This window comes from Hyperoodon ampullatus, assembly GCF_949752795.1.
Source record: "Hyperoodon ampullatus genome assembly, chromosome: 17".
Taxonomy (NCBI): domain Eukaryota; kingdom Metazoa; phylum Chordata; class Mammalia; order Artiodactyla; family Ziphiidae; genus Hyperoodon; species Hyperoodon ampullatus.
Window position 1 is genome coordinate 50,356,025 of NC_136930.1, and position 22,023 is coordinate 50,378,047.

Here is a 22,023-nt window from a genome sequence, read left to right on the forward strand (position 1 = left end):
GATAAATATAATGATCAAGTGCCCTGGAACACTGTTTATCATCTGACCACTGTATTGCTATTTTTCCCCAATGGAAAATCTACATAAGAAACATAATAATAATAAGAAAGGTGTTGCTTTGTAAATATGAGTTTAAGTGAAGGAAAATATTCTATGAGGGCCAATGCACCCATGTCCACTGTCAGGATATAATATATTAGGAATATATTAGGAAAGCCTTTTGGGGCACTCCCATCTCACCCAGGATAGTGGAGAAGATATGTTAGCATTCTTATTCAATATATTATTTTGCACTTAATAGTCACTTTCTTAAGTCATTCTTTCTATAACTGGATTAAATCTAAGGATTTACTTTTTTTGGAGGGCTTCCAAAATGTCCTCATTTGGAAGTCACATATTTACAAACTATCTTTTTAGAGTGGACTACTTCTATACTTCCATGATTATGTATGATTATTATTCTTTCATTCAAAGAAAATTTTGTTTTCAACTTTTGGGGACATCTCACCACAGTACGTATGTACTGACTACATACGTACCCTGACAAACTGAATAAAATTAGTAAGGATTCCCAAACAGAATCATCACAAAACAAACGTGTATTTAGGAATTTTTCTCAAAACAATTACCTTATCCAGAGCACATTTTGTAGCAAGAAACAAAAACTAGCTCAAATAAAGAGCTAACATTATAATGACAGATATTATAGCAAACAAGAAAAAGCTACACAACCAAGTCTCTGAATGGATGAGATCACTGGGGACCTCAGAAGCAAGAGACTGAATCATTAATATAGAGCTCCACTAATTTGGGAACCCACTTAGGCTACATTCCAGTATTTTACTATAAATATGACTCAGCTACACTCCACATGACCATTACTTTTCTGTTTCCCAATCTCTTTGATTTTAGAACATGTATTTTCTGAAATCAAAATATAAAATCTATATATCCTCTACCTTGAGCAGTCACAGCCAACTTTGTATTCACACCAAATACATCCGCACACACACTCATGCACACACACTAACCATTTAAACAACTGGCAAAGAAAAGTAGAACTAACAAAATTTGGTATAATTTCAGAAAAAGAGTAATTTTTGACAGCAATATTTTTTAAATATCAGATTAGAAAGCATTATGTCAAAATATAGGGTCAATCCAATGTTCCTATATAGGATTGTTAAATTTGATCTATTTGGGCTTCCCTGGTGGTGCAGTGGTTAAGAATCCGCCTGCCAATGCAGGGGACACGGGTTCGAGCCCTGGTGTGGGAGGATCCCATATGCCGTGGAGCAACTAAGCCCGTGAGCCACAGCTACTGAGGCCCACGCGTCTGGAGCCCATGCTCCACAGCAGGAGAGGCCACCGTAGTGAGAGGCTGGCGCTCCACAACGAAGAGTAGCTCCCACTGTCTGCAACTAGAGAAAGCCCGTGCACAGCAGCGAAGACCCAATGCAGCCAAAAATAAATAAATAAATAAAAAATAAGTAAATTTAAGAATTGCTGTAAAATTGAGGGAAAGGGATGGAGTAGTATTAGGAAAACCAAAAAAAAAAATTTGATCTATTCTTTAACTACTGATGCTATAACCACTAATCCCAGTCACCTTGACCCTTTGTATCATTAGTCACAGGGGGGACTCTGTTGTAGTGTGAATGGATCAATGTAAATCCGCTCCTATTACTGAAATACTATCTCAAATTGCATGCCCTATAGTGGGTAACGGTTAACATCTTGATTTATAAAGAGTTAATTATAACCACCATTGAAAACAAGATCAAGAACTGGAATGGAAACAAGCTAAAAGACAACCTAAATATGTGGAAAGACTAGAGAACAGAGCAGCTGGTAGGGAAAAGCTAGTATGAAGAAAAGAGTTAGAAAAGAAAGCCAGTATCCAGATAAAGGATGAAGGGAACAGGAAGATAGAGAGAGAAAAGAGAAATGAAATATTGTAGATGCACTGTACTTTGAAAATTGAGCTAACTTCAAATAAACTATTGTACTAAGGCTCTATTTTAAAAGACAGTGATCTAGAAATCATTTTTGAGGACTCCATTCTCTTTACCACACAATTGTAAATGGCTTTCTTTAACCAATGAGGTTACATAGCTACATTAAAGGATGTGAAGCTTGTTTCAAATAAGGGACTAATATTTTCAAACTTATATAGGCAGAGTTTCTTAATCTGGAATACATGGTCTCCTAAGTGGTCCATGGATAGAATTCTGAGGATCTGTAAACTTGGATAGGAAAGATTATATCTTTATTTTTATTAACAGCCAACTAAAATTTAGCATTTTCTCTAATTATGAATGTAAACAATAAACCACAGTAGTGTCAGGAACTCATATTTCTATCACATTATAATTGTTGCATATATCTAAAACTATCATTTATGCTTATTACATCTTTGAAATTACATTAGTTATTAGACCTGCTCCTGGATATTGTTATTGTGTCAATAAATAAGATTTTATATTACTATATCACAAATTTGTTTTCTTTTTAATATTTTGATAACTTTACTCCAATGTAATTGGTTTCCTTTGTGCTACTATGTATTTTACATTAGGCATCTAAAAACATTATTGTGAGAAATGTTTCATTGGCTTCACTAGACTGAAAGAGGGTACATGGAATGAAATTTCAAGGTACCTGACTAAGGAGGCTCAAACTATCAAATAATTTTTAAAAGAAGAGAAAAAAATAGCAAATAGTATAGAAGCGTATAAATAAAAAGCAGAAGTACCTTGTTACCTTCAGACTCCTACCACCCAGTTCACCCTTGGTGTGTATCCTTCCTGACATTTTCTATGCATATTAAAAATATCTTATTATAGAGTCTTTTAAAATGTATAAACAGAATAAGAATATACAAAATGTTCAACAACATGGCTTTTAAATTTAACAATATATTGTGGATATTTCTCCATATCATTACATATAAATTTACCTCATTTTTTAAAATTGTGTCATAATATTTCATGCTAATGTAATACCACAAATTATTTAATTGGTCTTCTATTAATGGGTATTTATATATTCTCAAACAAATTACAATGAACATCCTATTCACAGAGGTGATATTGAAAATATTTAATAATCCTTATGTCATGGACACTGACCAATAAAAATGGATCCCAACTTTAGTGCTGGATGGAGATTGTAGTGGTCCCCTGCTAGACTAGGTATTAATCATTTGCTGCTGGGTCACAAAGAACTCTACTGCAGAGGGTAGGATGGCTGAGGTATTGGGTGAGGAACTCAAGGAGCTTAGTGCATCAACCATTTGCAAAAGAGTTTCTGTTGTTTTAACAACCAGTATAGCTATAACTTTGCCTGCTGGTTGAATGTAAATTCTGCTTATACATAAACCTTAACGTGTATGTGAGTCTATCTGTTGTCTAAATAGCTAGAATGCAATTGCCAGATCAATGGAAATCTATATTCAGATAAATAATGCCAAATTGCCTTTCAAAAAAGTAATTTATTCTTCTTCTAAGAAAACTTCATTAATAATATAATTTTTTCACCTTTGTCTATATGCACATAGAAATTTTAATATTTAATATTATCAAATTCTAATCCTTGTTTATTACCTATTTACAGAAATTTGTATTGCTCTCCTTTACTTTGCAGTTTTAAAAATTATCAGTGAGGCTCAGTGTCTTCTCACAGGTTTGTATGATTAGTGTTTCATTTTCTGAGGCTTGCCATTTTGAGTCCTTTGTCCATTCTGTTATTGAGTTTTTATTTGTTTTTATGGACCTTCAATTAAGAGTTTTAAAAATACATATTAAATAAATTAGTCCTTTTTCTACCATATTTGTCATGCTCACTTTTTTCCAGTTTGTATCTTTTGGCTTTATTGATGTTTTTAAATACAGAGAAAACTTTCATTTCTATGTAGTCAAAATTATCAGCCTTTTCCTTCTGAATTCTGGGTCTTGTGTCACTTTTTAAAAGTCTTTCCTATTCCAATTTTTATTAAAAACAGTCATCTGAGTTTTTTAAAAACTACTTTTATGGTTTTACTTTAAATTTTTTTGATCCATCTGGAATTTATTCTAGTGTAATGAGTGAGGTAGGAATCTAGCTTAATTATTTTCCAAATGGCTAGCCAGTCATCCCAACACTATTTATTGACTAATCAGTCTTTCTTCCACAGATTATACTAAATTCTCAAATGTACTTGCATCCATTTTTAGACTTTTTGATCAGTTCCACTGATATTTTTATTACTGTTCTAGTATCATACTATTTTAATTACTTTATGTTTTAATATTTAGCAGGTATGTCTCACTTTGTTACTCTTTTCTTTCAGATTTTTCTAAGTAATTTGATGCATCCAATCATCTGCCATAAAAATTTTTGAATTATTTCTTTACATTTCACAAAATCATTTTCTAACTGGAATCAGTGAATTCATAAATTAGAAAATTGATATAATAATGAATCTTTCTATATAAGAAAATGTTATGCCTTCTTATATATTGACATCTTCAGTAGAATTTTAATTTTTTCTTTGTTTTTTAATAAAGTTTATTCTTAGATTTTTAAAAACTAATTAATTAATTTGGGGGCTGTGTTGCATCTTTGTTGCTGTGCACAGTCTTTCTCTAGTTGTGGTGAGTGGGGGCTACTCTTCCTTGCGGTGCACAGGGTTTTCACTGCGGTGGCTTCTCTTGTTGCAGAGCACTGGCTCTAGGCGTTGGCTTCGGTAGTTGTGGAACATGCACTCAGTAGTTGTGGCTCGTGGGCTCCAGAGCGCAGGCTCAGTAGTTGTGGTGCACGGACTTAGTTGCTCTGCAGCATGTGGGATCTTCCTAGAGCAGGGCTTGAACCCGTGTCCCCTGCATTAACAGGCAGATTCTTAACCTCTGCGCCACCAGGGAAGTACCTATTCCTAGATTTTTGATTATTGATTTCTATTGTAAATTGGATCTTTTCTTTCTGTATAATCTCAAGCTAATGTTTTGGTGTGTTAGGAAAGTTAAGGATTTCTTTATTTTTTTTAACTAGTATGCTTAGTGAATTTTAATTGTTTCCCATTATTTTAACTTGCTTTTATTGGGTTGTCTAGGCAGCCACTACACTACTTGCAAATACTACCTCCTCTCTTACAATATTTGTACCTTTTATTTAATTTTCTCATCTAATTTCATTGTTTAAAATAGGAAAAACATCCAAGTAATAAGAAAAAGATGGGGAATTTCTCCAGGGACAAAGCTATATCAAGATCCTTGGATAAAATGAAATGCTAAGGATAACTCTTCTTGTTCAAGGAAGCTACTTTTGTATACAGTCTTCACTATGTGAATCGTTCTTGGTCTTATTTTCAAGCTCAGTGCACACCTCTAGCCCAATAATTGCTCTAATAATTTTTTTAAATTTATTTTTTTGGACTGTGGTGGGTCTTCGTTGCTGCACATGGGCTTTCTCTAGTTGCAGCGAGCAGGGGCTGCTCTTCATTGCGGTGCACGGGCTTCTCATTGCCGTTGCTTCTCTTTTTGTGGAGCACAGGCTCTAGGGCACCGGGGTTTCAGTAGTTGTGGTGCATGGGCTTAGTTGCTCCGCGGCATGTGGGATCTTCCTGGACCAGGATTGAACCCGTGTCCCCTGCATTGGTGGGCAGATTCTTAACCACTGTGCCACCAGGGAAGTCCCTCTAATAATTTTAATATAAAAACATTGATAGCTGTGGACAGCTGTAAATAACCAAAATGGAAGTCATTTACACCATGCTTTCAAAATGCACTTGTTTAGCTTTACACTGCCAATAACTTAAACCATATGGAAAGAGCAAATTGTCCTGTACAAACACATTCTACAAGTGGCATGCACAATAAATGATAGCATTTGACAAGTTCTTACTAGTTTATTTCTTTTCAGAGACAGAAAAGCCAGTTGTTACAATCAGTGTAAAGTGAAAAAACATGTACCTTAGCAATCCAAGGTCTTTTTTTTTTTTTTTTTTTTTTTTTGCCTGTGTTAAATCATATTTATACAACAGAAGCTTTGCTGGACAGGTTGCTATATATACACTCCTATTCCCTTTGCTCCTGTTCCAGAAGCTGAAGGGTCAATGACATAGTGGTGCTTATTGAATACCATTTGTTATGAGGTTGATAACTTTTCGAAGCATGAAGTTGAAGACATCGATGGACTTCCGATGGTCTTCAAGGGATCTTCTGACTCCCTTGAAGATCAACTTGAGAAACTTAAAAGTGAGCTTCACTCCACCTAAAAGACGCCAACTCAGGCTTCTCAGCTGAGATGCTGTAGGGCAGCTATAGGACATGAATAGGAGTAACACACAGAAACTAATTACTTAAACCATTGATCCCCCTCCCATCTCTAATAGTGAGGGGAGTGGAAGTGAAAATACCTAAGGATACCCAAATGTCCGTGAACATTTTTTTTTTGGCATGAGATAAAAAGTAACCCTTCTGGTGTGCTTATGTGTATCATGGCCCTTTTCCTATATATCGAAACACTGGGGCCTGGAGCATGAGCAGAGAGGCAGGTAAGAAGGTGAAAGTGATGCATGTTGGAGGTTAAATAAAACCAAATTATGATTGCTTGAAGATTAGGGAGTTCTCCAACTAGTTAATTCTATTTTTCCAGGTGAACGCAAGTGGCTCTTACACTCACTGTGAAACTGTGAGGGAAGAATTAAATTGATGATTTGGTTATATTTAATATTTTAATTTGATTTCTATTGAAGATTTAGTACTCTTTGAGTGTGCTATATTAAATAACTTACAAAAAATTTTAATGACTAATTTTGGTGAAACTGTAAATGATCACTATCCAGGTTTAGGGGATCTTTTTTTTTCTTTAACATCTTTATTGGAGTATAATTGCTTTACAATGGTGTGTTAGTTTCTGCTTTATAACAAAGTGAATCAGCTATACATATACATATGTTCCCATATCTCCTCCCTCTTGCGTCTCCCTCCCTCCCACCCTCCCTATCCCACAGGTTTAGGGGATCTTGAAACCAGTTATAAATGGAAAGCTTTTCATAAGAACCAGGAGCATACGGAGAGAAAAGAGACAAAGGTGAGAAATGACAAAGTAACAGTCTATATTTTGAAAGTTGAAAAGGTAAAGATAAGGGAAGATAAGCAATGATGTAGCCTGAGATGGTACTGCATAGGCAGTTACGTGTGCTGTGGCTATTAAGTTACAGTTGAGTGCTAAGTTCTAAAAAATTGAAAACAGAAAGAGTCTTCAAGACAGTGATTTTCAATTTGTTCAGCTAATCAAGCAGCCATAACCCTTGGTACTCTGTCCTTCTATCCCCAAATAGTTACACATTTATGCCATTATATGACTAGGAACAATTTTATTGTCAGAAACTGGGACTGTATTTTATGTATAAGAGCTTCTGAATCTTAAAAATAATAGTACATAAAATTTATTTAAAAATTATGTGTTTAGAAGGATGGATATTATCTATCCATCTACTCACCCAATGTAATATGAAGGATGAGCTTTACTGGTTGAGTAATAATTCTAAATTTAATTATTTTGTGTCAAATTATATTGATATCTGCCAGAAGATAAGGAGAAGCAGGCACCAAAAACTTTAAGAAAGTGTTCTAGAAAAACTTAACCTTGAGAAACTCCATTCACTAAATTAAATTCACTGGGATTTGAATAAGGGAAGAAAAGTTGAGATAGAAAGTATCTTTCTTCACGTGTATTTTTTTCTAGACATGCACAGTAACTATTTATTGTATTTAGGGTCTGGTTTTTTTCTAGGAGCAAAATATTGAAGTAGAAATAAAATCTCTCCATAATTCCTTAGGCAATTTATAAATTCTATGCTAGTTATATTGATGAAAATCACTCCCATGTTCCTAGTACTGGGAAACTTTGTTGATTCTTTAGTGAATTAATCAGGACTTTTTCAGTAGTAAGAAACAGAATCATACACCAAATGATTTTGAGGAAACAAATTATATTTCATTGATACACGTAACTAGAAAGGATATAAAGATAAGTCACAAATCAAGAAAGAACGGAATTGGAGATGGGATTCACTGCCATTAGGATTCTGTTCATCTCTCTACTTGTCTGTGCTTAATTGATTTTTATTTTCACTTCCCACAACCAGAATCTCCACTCTCATTTGTTTGGTTGCAAAACAAAAGGTCCATAAGGCGTAGAGAAGATGGGATGATGATTAAGTTGCCTCTTCTTTCCTTCCATTCACTAAGTGTATAAGCTTCTCCAGTACAAAAAGCTTAGGTGTCAAGAAATAATTTTCTAAGTCTGAAGAGTCACAGCAATTATTCAATCTACTTGTGTAGATGGCAGTACCATGTTGGTGGGGGGACAAATCTCTATCAAATTCCCTAATTTTCATGAGGTTTCTCTAAGGAGTTGAGGAAAAATCTGTCTCTAGTGGCTCTAGATAGATTGGCAATCTCAAAGATCCATTGAAACCTTTGCTTTGTAACTTCCAGGTAAAAATGGATGATTGAACACACATCCAATTTTACTCCCTTCACAGCCCCACCATGAAAAATCAGAAAATGGATTTTTAATGTTTTTAATATAAATTTTATTTTTAGTTTCTTTTTAATTTTTTTGCATTTAATTTTTTAATAAAACTTTTAAAGGTTACTTTCCATTCATAGTTATTACAAAATATTGGTTATATTCCCCATGTTGTACAATATAGCCTTGAGCTTATCTTACACCCAATAGTTTGTACCTCCCTCTCCCCCACCCCTATATCACCCCCCACAACTGGCAACCACTATCTATGAGCCTGCTTCTTTTCTGTTATATTCACTAGTTTATTGTATTTTTCAGATTCCACATATAAGTGATATGATCCAGTATTTGCCTTTCTCTGTCTGACTTATTTCACTTAGCATAATGCCCTCCAAGTCTATCCATGTTTGCCATCAATGGCAAAATTTCATTCTTTTTTATAGCCAAGTAGTATTCCATTGTATATATATACCACATCTTTTTCATCCATTCTTCTGTTGATGGACAGAGGTTGCTTCCATACCCTGGCAATTGTAAATAATGCTGCTATGAACATTGAGGTGCATGTATCTTTTCTAATTAGTGTAGAAAATGGATTTTTAAAAATAAATAAACCCAAAAGGATGGGGAAAACAGAAGAGGGAAAATACACAAAATTTTGGGAGAGCTGGAAAGCAGATGGAAAAGTGGTACTGATTTAGCATACTTGAGAAAGTTATATCTCGTCTGCAGTGGGAGCAGTAAAGAATGAATTTAGTTTATTTCACAAAATCCTCTAAAATGTCAGCAATTAGTGACACATAGTGCATTCTCTCTATGCAGGTGCTAGACTGCCCCCTTCATTCCAATAGAAGACCAGAGGTTTACTGCTTGGAAGGGATAATACAACAGGACTGGTAGATGCAGACGCTGGACAGCTGTTGATTAAGGGGTACTTTACTGAAAGTAAGATTCTGAGATGTCTCGTCCTTTCTGCCCATTTGACTCCTGGAGTACCAGAAGCCAGGCCTTTATCCTCCAAGAAAGAAACTGGAGGAGTCTCTTCAGGGGAAATTGTTCCCAAAGACATGTAAATATCTAAAGATTCTGAAATTGGGAGAAAATCAACAAAATGTCCTAGCCAAATGATCTTTCTGTGAGGTCCATGCTTGATCATTATCCTTCATGCTCATATCTTCAAATCAGTGTCTCAGTCCCCTATCCTTACATATGAACAGATAATCATGATTACTGGCCATTTGAGGAAAGGCTTTAACATAGAACATAAAAAAGAAAAAAAAAAAAAGAGGGGGAAAAGCAACAATTTGGAGGAAACAGAGGCTATACAATAAGAAGAAAATGATAAACAATCATTAATATCCTCTGGGGATAAGAAGATAGTGCAAAAATGAGACAAGCAAGAGCTCCTAGAAGTTAAAGACATGATAGTAGGTAAAAAAAAATAGGTGGAAGATACAGTTGAGAAAATCTCCTACAGAGTGTAGCAAAAAAAACAAAGAATTTCCAGGTGGGGAGAAAAAGAACAAACAACAGTCCAGGAGATCAAATACAATTATCCTATTGGGAAAACTGAGACAAAAAAATTGTCACACTGTTGATAAGTAGAAAGTCTAGGATTCAATCCAAGGCAGTCTGACTTCAGATCCTGGGGATTTTACCACTTAGCTTTTCCAAAATTCAGGAAAGAAAGAATAGGAAAACAGGTGAAGAAAACATCCTTCTCAGAAAACAGTTATAAATCATCCAGCTCAACAAAGGAAAAGACACACCTACCAAGGCAAATCTCAGTGAAATTCACAAAACTAGAGATAAAGGAAAGATCCAACAATCTCCAAAGACAAAAGAACAGGTCACAAACCAAAGAGCAGGCATCAGAAAGGCATTGGAATTCTTGACATAAACACCAGGATATAGATAATATAACAATGCCTGCAAAATTCTGAGGCAAAAATGATTTCAAATGGAGAATTATATTATTATATAAACTATTAATACAGTGAGAATGAAATAAAGGCATTGTAAGACATGCAAGGTCTCAAAAAAATTTCCTTTCATGTACCTTAGTCAGGAAGCTATTGGAGAAAAGCTTTATGAGAGTGAAGAAAAAAGAGGAGACTTGGAAAGAGGTGAGGTGAAGGAAATCAATTCCAGGGGTGTAAACGGTCCATGTAAGTGTAGGCCAGAGGCTCCAGGAGTGATTTTTTTCAAGGAGACAAGATTAACAGAATATCTGATGTATCTGAACCCTTAAGTGGAGATTCAGACAATTGGCAGGTAGTTCAAGGTTTGAATTTAAATTTATGACAAACATGTTAAAAATTAAAATTTTAAACAACAAGGCAACATTAACCTCAAGGAAAAATGTAAAGATTAGAAATAAAGTCAAAGTAATCCTAGTCTTTTCAATGACACAGATTTGAATAGCATTTAGAAAGTTATACTAATGTGAATATTGAACAATGACATAACTAACATTGTGCTTTAACTATATTGGAAGGATAAGGGACTGGAAGCAAGTGTATGTATGATGCGATGGGTGGAGAAAAGAGAGCTACATCCTCAGCCCCAGTAGGATGTCAGTAGATGATGCCTAATACTGAAAAAAGCAAAAGTAGCATCACAACGATGTATTTTCAGAGATATGGAAGTAAATAACAAATATATTCTCTAAAAGTACTGCTTTTCATAATAAATTTTCCATGGTAATTGCAGAATAATTTAGCTCTTTTATTATGTGTATGAATAACTGAAAAAAAATTCCTTCACTTTTGATTATTAGAATTTTCTTGTGACTAAGATTACTTCGAGTGTAAAGTCCTCTTATATTGTGTAATTAGAGCATTTACATGCAACAATTCATAAGTAGAACACATACTATTGTTATATATAAAATATCTTTTAATTTTGCATATTGTAAAATCCTGTTAAACCATCTTTAAAATCCCTTTAAAATCATCTCTTACTTAATGGATTCTGTATACTTATGGAGCTAGGCATTTTCCCCAGTTTAAAGTGAAGTTTCAGAGACTGAGAAAAAATTTTCAAACCGCCCAAGATCCCTTAGGAATTTTGGGAGAGTAACAAGATCAGAACACAATATTCCCAATTCTCTGTCATCATGCCACAAAATCATGTTGAATTTTCCCAAATATTTTAAAAATAATAAACAAAAAACCCGAATAATTTGAGAATGCCAAAAAGCAAAAAAGAAGTAACAATGCTGGCACCATTGTAAGCTAATTATGCATATTCGACAAAGACTCATGAATTCCTTGTCAGATCCAAAAGTAGAGAAATCAATTTCCTCCAAAGCTGTGGCAATCCACAGTTGAATAAAGAATATAATTGTAACAGGGAAGAATCTTTTGTATTCTATTACAAGTTAATCGCTAAAGGGATGTTGCCTATAAGCTTAAATTATACATAATGGCCTCCCCTTTTAGTATAAAAGAAGCCTGAATTCTAATCCATGCAAGATGGTTCTTTGGGGCGTGAGCACCATCTTCTCAGTTTGCAGGCTTTCTGAATAAAGTCGTTTTTCCCTGCCCCAACAGCTCATCTCTTGATTATTGGCCTGTTCTGCAGTGAGTAGTACGAGTTTAGACTTGGTAACACAATGAATAAATATAAGTAGCAGAATGAGTGATAAGATCAAGTATATAATGTGGGTAAATATGGTTCAAGGCTAATTACAGTAGAATGTGGAATTAACAAAGGGTAGAGAAAGCTAAACACACACACATACACCAACATTTTATTCCAATTATTTCCATTACTGGGACTGATTATTTCTGTTCTTGATTGGATGGGACCTCAGCTCATGTTTTTAGATCAAAATATCATTTAAATCTAGTGTATATGAAATCTTTCTTCCTTAACAAAATATTAAAAGAACAGAAACAAGTGAGTAAATATGGATTTGGCCTCAGGTTTCCTCTTCTGTAAAAGTAGGATAATAGTACCCATCTCATAAGGTTGTTGTGAAGGTTAAATGCAATAGTGCAGGGAAGCAATTTGCATAGCCCTTGAAAACATTTTAAAGGTAAACTCTAATTTCAATGCTTCTGCTTAGTTCTCTATACTGTTCTTCTGTTTAGAAAATTACCTTAATATTTTTAAATGATGGCAGGGTCCTTAGGCATAGTCTGGAAGGAAAAAATTGAAGGGGGAGAAAAAAGGAAGAATAATTGCTCTGCATAATATACTAACAGGAACTTTCAATTAGTTGGGCATGGGGGTAAAGGCTGGAGGTTTCAGGGGTTCTGGACAGGGAGGAAAGGAGCACAGTAGAAGAGGAAAGACAGTGAGAAATATCCAAAGATGGGAGACACACAGTTCAAAACAATCGTCTAATGATTAATTTTATTTTTTCCTTTTCTATGTTGGGCATATTACTCCTCCCCAGATGTTCTGTTTAATAAAAAAAACTGCTATTTACCCAACAGTCTTTTGTTAGTGGAGCTTTGGGAAATGAACAGGCAGATAAGGATACAGACAAAAAAAAAAACGTCACAGAGGCAAGGCAGTGAGTGGAGATTGGGCCTGGGAGTGAGAGATGTCTGGATCCTGCAAGCCTCTCACATCCCTACACCGTCCCAAGAAACACCTGGGAATTGTGGAGGGGCCTGAATTTCCAGTGTCTACAGAGTAGGGAGCTGAGAAAACTTGTTAAGATTATTCTAGAAGGCTGGAGAATTTGGGCTTTTTAGAATTAAATCAGCTGCTCTTCTTTCATTTAGCTAAAATAACTTAAAACACAAATAACTATGACAGATGATAACTAGCCACTGTGGTTCACTAAACAATGACACATGATGGGTAAGTTTTAATGATGTAGGGGGAATGGATAAAAAAGTTTAGAATGTTTAATGTTTATAAAATTGTTTTACAACAGTAGCTTAATCAATTATCACAAAAACTCTGAGACTGTAGAATCCCTTTTTATTTTTAATGAGAAAAGTAGACTCAGATATGTTAAGGAACTTGTCCGAAGGACCACAGTGAGTATAGGCTTTCCATTACACTACAAAAAATCCAAACCATAGAGGGAAAGAGAGAAGACAAATTTGACCTATTTCAAATTTTGCCCAATATCCCTCCTGAACAGATAAATCACCTCAAAAATTGATTATATGCTTAGTATTATTGCAGCTGCCATTTTAAGACATTAATGAGTGTGGTTTTGGTACTCCAGGATGTTTTTAAATTTTTCCAAAAATTAATGCACATTCTAAAAGAAGTTACTGTAAAACAGAGAATGTCACTCACCACCCAGTTCTACAAGGATTAAGTCACTGGCTACTGCAGTCCCTGAATTCAGGATGAAGAACAGGATGAGGCACTCTGAGCTTTGGGAAAACAGACAAAACAGGCCCTTAGATAGTTAGTTATATATATTCAGGAAAAATTTTTATGAACCCAGATTCTTGCATCTTCCCATACTTAGCAATAAAATTATTAACTGAGATATCTGTTCCTCATGACTAGCACTAACTTTCTACCAAGACATAGGTTGGATTTTATGTACTCCTTAGCCAAAATCACATATACACTGGCTTCTCCTGCATCTTTTTGGAAAAGTTCCTAAGAGCAACCTGAGAGGCTGTCTCCTGGGATATGGTCCTCAGTAAGACATTGAATAAAACTCAACTCACAGCTCTTACATTGTGTATTTTTTTTTCCAGTCAACATTACCCTTGAGCTTGATTGTTTTATCAATATTTTTATAAGGAGACACATTCCCTTCCATCTTGCTTCTCTCTTTTTCCCCATGATCTTTTAATAAAAGAAAAATTATTTTAATAAGTCCAGTTCCATAAAGAGGAAATCTTTAAGCCAAAATGAAATAAAAGCTAGTCTGGAAATATACCATCTTATTATCAAAGTACTGATGGAACTATGGGGTCTAAACACAAGAATGGGGCAGGAATTTAATGCATTTTAAAAGCAAATACTCTGGGGAAAGCCAGAATAAATTGAACTTAGCAAGTGAACCATTAAAGAAAAGAGACAACTACAGTTTATAAATTTTATGTTCATGATAGAAATATATTGGCTGATGCATTCAAAAGACTATGCATGAATGAGTGCCCAATATGTGGTTCTGCATCATGTCTTTAAATTTTGGTTTTCTTATGGTGACCCACTGGAATCCCTATCTAGTATGAATTACATACATATCTGAGACAATTTGGGTACTAAATTTCTATTTCCCAAGTATGCAGTTTTTCCCCCCATTGGTGGTGGTTGCTATTCATATGCTTGGTGTTGAAAAAGCCAACTTTTCCTTGCTTCCTGGTTTCTAGTCATAATCAAAATGAAAATCCATTGATTGAACACGGTGATGGTAATCTTAGTGTTTTGCCTGTTCTGTCAGTCTTCCCATTAAATTGTATTTGAGATAATCTGATACCATTTTATGTTAAAACAATAGCTTTCTCTGCTTACATGGTGTGAAAGATTCTTTGTACCTGTGCTTTATTAATATTTAGTGCTATTGAATACAAAGCACCATTCTGCTAAAAAAATTATGCCAAAAATTATGTAACGATGGAGCCCAAAACCTGTACAATCACAGCATCATATTAGCAACAATGCAGAACAAACACAGACTGGAGTGAGCAACAACTACAGAACACATTGTGATTCTTCCATTAGATTTCATTACCTGAGAATATTCTTCTCTGACAATTTCATCTATAGTCATTTTATTTACCTGAATTCGAATACAAGTTATTTTTTAAAAGTTGATGTATAAAAATCTCAAAATGGCAATCCCATCAAACAAGACTGCTGGAGTATAAGCGCCTAATTCTACCACTTACTAGTCATATCTCTAACTTTTTTATATCTCACCATCCCTACTGATAAATGAAGATAATGACAGTAAACCTCATAGGATTATTGTGAGGTATAAATGAGAAACTGAATGGTGAAAATAGGGCTTGGCGCATAGTCAACATTTGTTATTTATTGTTTCTGGGTTTTTGTTTAATAGCATAATTATTCATGCTGAATGTATTATGTTTTTAGCTGTAAGTTTTAGGACAAGTTAGAGTGGTCTAAACACACAGAAGTTTGTGTTCTCACTTAATAAGAAATCTGGAGATTAGGCGGTTTCCTCAGAGGCTCAACAATGTTAGGGTGTTAGTCAATGTTTCTGGAATTCTTTTGGTTTCTGTACCTCCAACCCTTGTCCACAATCACATGGCTACACCATTACATGAGAGTATCCAAAGCAGAAAGGAAGACAACAGGCAGCAAAAGAAACGTTTTTCCCCAAGGAGATTCTCTTTATGTCTCATTTTCCCGAAATGGGTTGCATGCTCACTTGCAGGCCAATAAAAAATGAGATTCCTATGACTGATAGAGACTAATAAGAAATTATCCCCTGGGCCTGGTGCTGGGGGATTGCTACTCAAACAAAAATGTAGTTTTGTTTGCAAGGCAGAAGAGTGGAAAGGTATTAACAAGACAAAGGACAGGGTGACTGAGTTTCCTTCCATGGTCTTTTGTGACAAAGCTTGACTAACAACGTAGAGCTGACTTATTACCTGTCTGAAGTTCTTTGTCATTTCAAAAAATAGCAAAAGGAGGCCAGGACTTATTATTTGCTTTTTCTTCTAAACAACAGAGTAAAGAACAGGTCTATAAAATTGTGTAAGGAAATTTACTGTGTGTTGATAGGACCTTTTCCTCAGTGGTGGTTTGTTCATTTTCCCTGAATGATCCAGGTTAATGTTTCCATTTCTAACTATATTCTATATGTTTATCCACAGTCTCTCAACATAGGTATAGACAGATTTTTTTGTTTATTATGTTTGTGTTCTAAAAAAATAAGTTGGCCAACAAGCCCCACCTAGTATAAATTATGTACATATCTGAGACAAAAAAAATTTTTTTCTAACCATGTAAGATATCTTCCAACTCTCTCATTTTTGAAGTTCTGCATACAGCTGATCTCCAAGAGACTTACTCAGCAATGAATGTTAAATGGATGAAAATGTAGATAAAAATTGTATGTAAAACAAAAGAATGAAAAACCTTACTAATTTGGAAATAATGCAAGTAGTCAATTTGAGGACTTAGTTCTTTAAAAAATGCAAAGAATTTGATTACCTTTCATTGTGAATAATAGCTAAAAATAAAAATTTCTATTCACAGAGTAAAAATTGTTAGATTCACCCTTAGGTTTTGTATTTATTTTCCATTAGGCAGGAGTTCTACATCGGTATTCTTTATTTTACCCACTGCTGCTTTTGGCATAATGCACCCCCAGTTTGTTGTGGATGTCCCTTTACACCAATTGTTTCTAAGGTATCATAGCAGCTGTCAGTGATACAAAAGTTCATGAGAACATCATATGATCATTAGTTCATTTTATCCCCACCTGGCTGTTCCAACCCCATGTAGCTAATACTATATTACAATATGTTACTATATGAACCTGGTCCAAAGACAAAAGAATACTGTGATAAAGAATTGAAAAATATTAGAGATTTGTCAGTACTGAAACAGAATCAAGTTCCTTTAGGAGGGAATGATTTTCTGGTAAATTAAGATGCATGATTTATTTCCATAAAAGGTTTCACAAATGACTTCTACAACATAAGGATTTTTCAGCACTTTTGAGGAGGTTTTAAGATCAGCAGTTTCTGTTCAAAGAATATACTGACCCAATTCTTCAATAGAATGGGTAACCTATAAGAAGAAGGTATATAATTCACTCACATGAGAACATGTTGATAAGAAAATATGTGGACTAGACATCTAGGCATTGGTTTCTTATGCTCTGCTAAAAATTAAACCAAAACCTATGGATAAATAACCTTCAATCCAAGTCTTCATTTCTGATGAGGAGAGAATAGAAAAAAAGCGTCATGGCCATCAGCCCTGAGAGGTGTGCTGACTGTATTCAAAGACTGTGATCTTCAGTCTCCTAGCTTTAATTGGCCTCCTGGGGTATGTAAAATGCTGTGTGTGTGTCACACTCCTAGAGATCTTGGCACAAACTATTTACAGCTGTTTGGAGTCTTAACATACAATACAAAGGGCCTGCTGGGTCTGGCATTTGCTGACACAGCCTTGGAATCAATGGAAAAGTCTGGCTTCTCTTTTGAGGTCCTCATAGTGAAGGATTTGCAGACTGTAAAGTATACAAGAAGCTAAGAATCATCCTTAGCACAGCCAAAGCTCTTCTCTGCAGGGCTCCAGGGAGTCTGGTTAGTACACTTTTTCTGCAGAGCCCTGGAACATTCTCACCTTCTTCACATGAATAACGTCTTCCACAATAAAAGACTTTACAATATTTTGCCTACATTTGCCACACAAATAGATTACGACATAAGACTGCACAGCAGAGGTGGTGGCAGACTAGAAACCTGTGGACTGAATCCAATGCACAGGCATTTTTTCCCCCTTGGTTTGGATCCTCATAGTGTTTCATTTTACTTTGTTTAGTTAATTTGAATTAGTTGCCAACTTTTAAAAATCAGGACGTTTAAAAAAATTTTTTTCAGATTATTGATCTCTCTGGAAAAGTCAGATATGGCAACACAAGGTCTAAGCTCCCATTTGGCAACAGATAACTGGGGCTGGGTAGCAGCCACCCTCTTTGGAGGGGATATGGGTCTTAAATGCCAGAGCCCCTCTGAAAGGCCTCTTGCATTCACGTTCCCTGACTAACACTACTAGGCACTAGAATTAGCAACCACTCTAAAAAGAACATGCCTTTAAAACACAGATTACAAACAATAAAGAACAATTAGGAATGATATGTCAACAAAGTGAGAATTATGTTTTATTTGGCAGACTTTCTGAGGACTTCAAGCCCGGGAGACAGCTTCTCAGATATAGCTCTGAGGGACTGCTCCAAGGAGGTAAAGGAGGAGCCAGGGTATACAGGGGTTTTTGCAACAAAGCCCAGGTAGTCGGAACATCAAAAAATTACCGTTAATTAAAGGAAACCAGATATCTTAAGTTAATAAATTTAGCACTTTTCCATGTATGGGAAGATGCAAGAGTCTCGGCTCATTGAAATCATTCCTTTGATATGCACCTCAGCTATCTAGGGCCAGTATCTTGTTCTTTCCCATTCTGAGTCCCCTCAGCGTGTACCATTTTGGGTGGCTGCAGTGGCTGAGGGCTTGGTAGTGGGCAGCCTGTTTGTTTCCAACATGAATTCCCTCAGGGCTCACCACTGGGGCGGCTGTAGTGGCTTGATGGCTGCAACATCCTTTGTTTACTGATATGGCAGGCAACGTTTTTCATTCACAAATATTACACAGAACATAACCACCTCTTAGCTTGCTTAAGCAACACTTTCCTATTTTGTTTAAGATTTGTTTTTTAAAGAAGTAAAACATAACATATAAGTTCAAGCTCCCTGTTTATCCCTCCAAATTTCAACCCTCTTTCTCCAGCTATATATATAAAACCACTATTTGAGGATGCTCAAGTCCTTTATATAAAATGTCTTAGTATTTGCATATAACCTGCCTACATGCTCCCACATACTTTAAATCATGTCTAGATTACTTGTAATACCTGATACAATGTAAGCACTATATAAATAGTTGTAAATACAATGTAAATGCTACATAAATGGCTGCTAGCATACTGCAAATTCAAGTTTTGCTTTTTTGGGACTTTCTGAAAAATTTTTCCCCAAATATATTCAAAGTGCTGTGGATACAAAGGGCTGAATGTACACCTCAGTTTATTTATCCATTTTTCTATTGCTAAAATTTATGTCATTTGCAATTTTTCACTATTTCAGACAATCTTGCTGTGAACATTCCTGTGCACATTTTCCTTTGCACATGTACAAGAGTTTCTTTATGACATACCTAACAAGGAATTGCTGAGCCTTGAGGTGTACATATCCTCAATTTTCTCAGATATCACCAAATTTCTCTCCAATATTATTTTATATAATTTACCCTATCAGCAGTCTATGAGAGTTCCTGATACTCCTCTTCCACACTAATACTTGTCACTTTTTTATTTTTTGCCAATTTAATGGAAGTAAATGGTATTTTGTTATTGTTTTAATTTGTATTTTGTTGATTACTAGTGAGACTGAGCATCTTTTCATAAATTTATTGGCCTTTCACTCTATCTGAGATTTACTTGGCTCTCTTTCATTTTTCTTTCTTTCTTTTTTTTTTTTTTTTTTTTTGCTCATTGATTTGGAGGAATTCCTCACACATTTTGGATACCAAATCTTTTGTTGATTATATGCATTGAAAATATCTTATTACAGGCTTTAGCTCATCTTTCACTTTTGATGCCTTTTACTTGTACAGCAAATTTCCATTATAATGTAAAAACTGTCAATTCATTCTCTAGATCTGTGCTTTTGGGGTCTTGCATAAGAAATCTTTATGTAAGCCTGAGTCGTGAAATACTCTTAAGTATTTTCTTCTAAAAGTTTTGCTTTTCATATTTAGGTCTTTAATCAACTTAGAATTTATCTTTGAACATAAGAAGCTAATCTTATTTAATTTTTCCAAGTGAATATCCATTTGTCCCAGAACAATTTACTGAATAGTCCACGCTTTCTCCAAGTTTTCTCCACAGATGAATATATAGGATTTTGGGGCTATCAATTCTGTTCCATTGGTCTATTTGTCTGTTTCTGTGTCAGTATCACACTGTCCTAATTACTGTACTTTTAAGATAAGTTTTAATACGTTGTAGAAAAAGTCTCTCCTTTCCTTTCTCCTACCACTCCTCCTTTAAAATTATCTTGATCATTCTTTAGTTTTGCTTTTCTACATAAATTACCTTTTCAATTATCTAAAACAAACAAACAATATCCCGTTTGCATCTTGATAAGAATTGCAATGAATATTCAAGATGCATTTGGGGAGAATGGAAATGTCTACAAAAGAGGGTCTTATTCATGAACATGGTATATTCTCCATTTATATAGGAAATTGTCAATAAAGTTTTACAATTTTCTCCATAAAATTTTGCACATCTTTAAAACTTTAATGCCTAGATTCCTTATAAAATGTAATCTATTTTAAATATACATTTAAAAAATTACTATGACTTCTTTTTTAAATAAATTTATTTATTTATTTTTGGCTGCATTGGGTCTTCATTGCTGTGCATGGGCTTTCTCTAGTTGTGGCGAGCAGGGGCTACTCTTGGTTGTGGTGCGTGGGCTTCTCATTGCAGTGGCTTCTCTTGTTGTGGAGCACGGGCTCTAGGAGCGTGGGCTTCAGTAGTTGTGGCACATGGGCTCAGTAGTTGTGGCATGAGGGCTCTAGAGCGCAGGCTCAGTAGTTGTGGCTCACAGGCTTAGTTGCTCCACAGCATGTGGGATCTTCCTGGACCAGGGCTCAAACCTATGTCCCCTGCATTGGCAGGTGGATTCTTAACCACTGTGTCACGAGGAAAGCCCTCTATAACTTATTTCTACTCTTTTCTGGGGGGTAGACAAAAGGATTCTCAACCAATTTTGGGGAACTGATCTTGAATCTAGCAACCTTCCTGATTTTTATTATCAGTCATTATAGTTTGTTTATAGAGTCCTTGGATTTTCTATTAAGATAATCAAATCATCTTTGTATGATAAGAAGTTTATTTCTCCTTTTTCTAGCCGTAAACTTTTGGTCCTATTGAACTACAGAACTAGTTCTATAGAACTAGCATTAGTAGGTATTCTTACCTTTTTAGCATACATGCAATTTTGAAATTTTACTTGAGCTAAGACTTATTAAGATGAAGGAATAAACTTATCTGGTATTTTTCAACCTCTCTGAATTATTTCGGTTTAACTAATTAATTACCTTAAGAGACACTTGCTACTCAGACGACTACAATAGCATCCTAACAATCTTCTTACTTCAGCTTTTGTCCCCACATAAGTGACTTTTTAAAAATGTAAGTAAGATCGCAACACTCCCCTGTCTAAAATTCTTCAATGACATTCCACTGTGTTATACAGTAAAATCTGAACTTCTTCTAATGCTTAATCTCCATTCTCAGTTCTTATGCCTGGGTCTTACCAAGGCTGGAGATTTTACCTCTATTGAGAAACTTCCCTTACCACTATTTAAAATAGTCCCTCCACTCTATCCTGCTCTCCTACTACAGTTTCTCTTTAAAACACATCCTGTTTATTTTCTATTCTAGCACATTTCACATTCTGAAATTATTTTGTTTATTTGCTTAGTTGTTTATTGTCTTCAACTAGAGTATAAGTTTCATGAAGGCAGAGCACTTCTCTGTGTTGTTCATGCTAGTATCTCCAGCACTTAGACATAGTTGGTGTTAATAAATACTTTTGGAATGAATAAATGAAAAATAGTTATTCTTCCTTCTGCCCCATAATTATTCCACATATTAGCTCTGTATTGTCTGGCTCTGCCTTGATTCCAAAGAAGAAAATTATCAGATGTTGGAAAATTTATCAAGAATAAGAATAAAGTTCAAACTTTTATAGACAGCTATTTTAAAAGGTGTATCATTCTTTCCTAAATTTAGGAAGCTAAG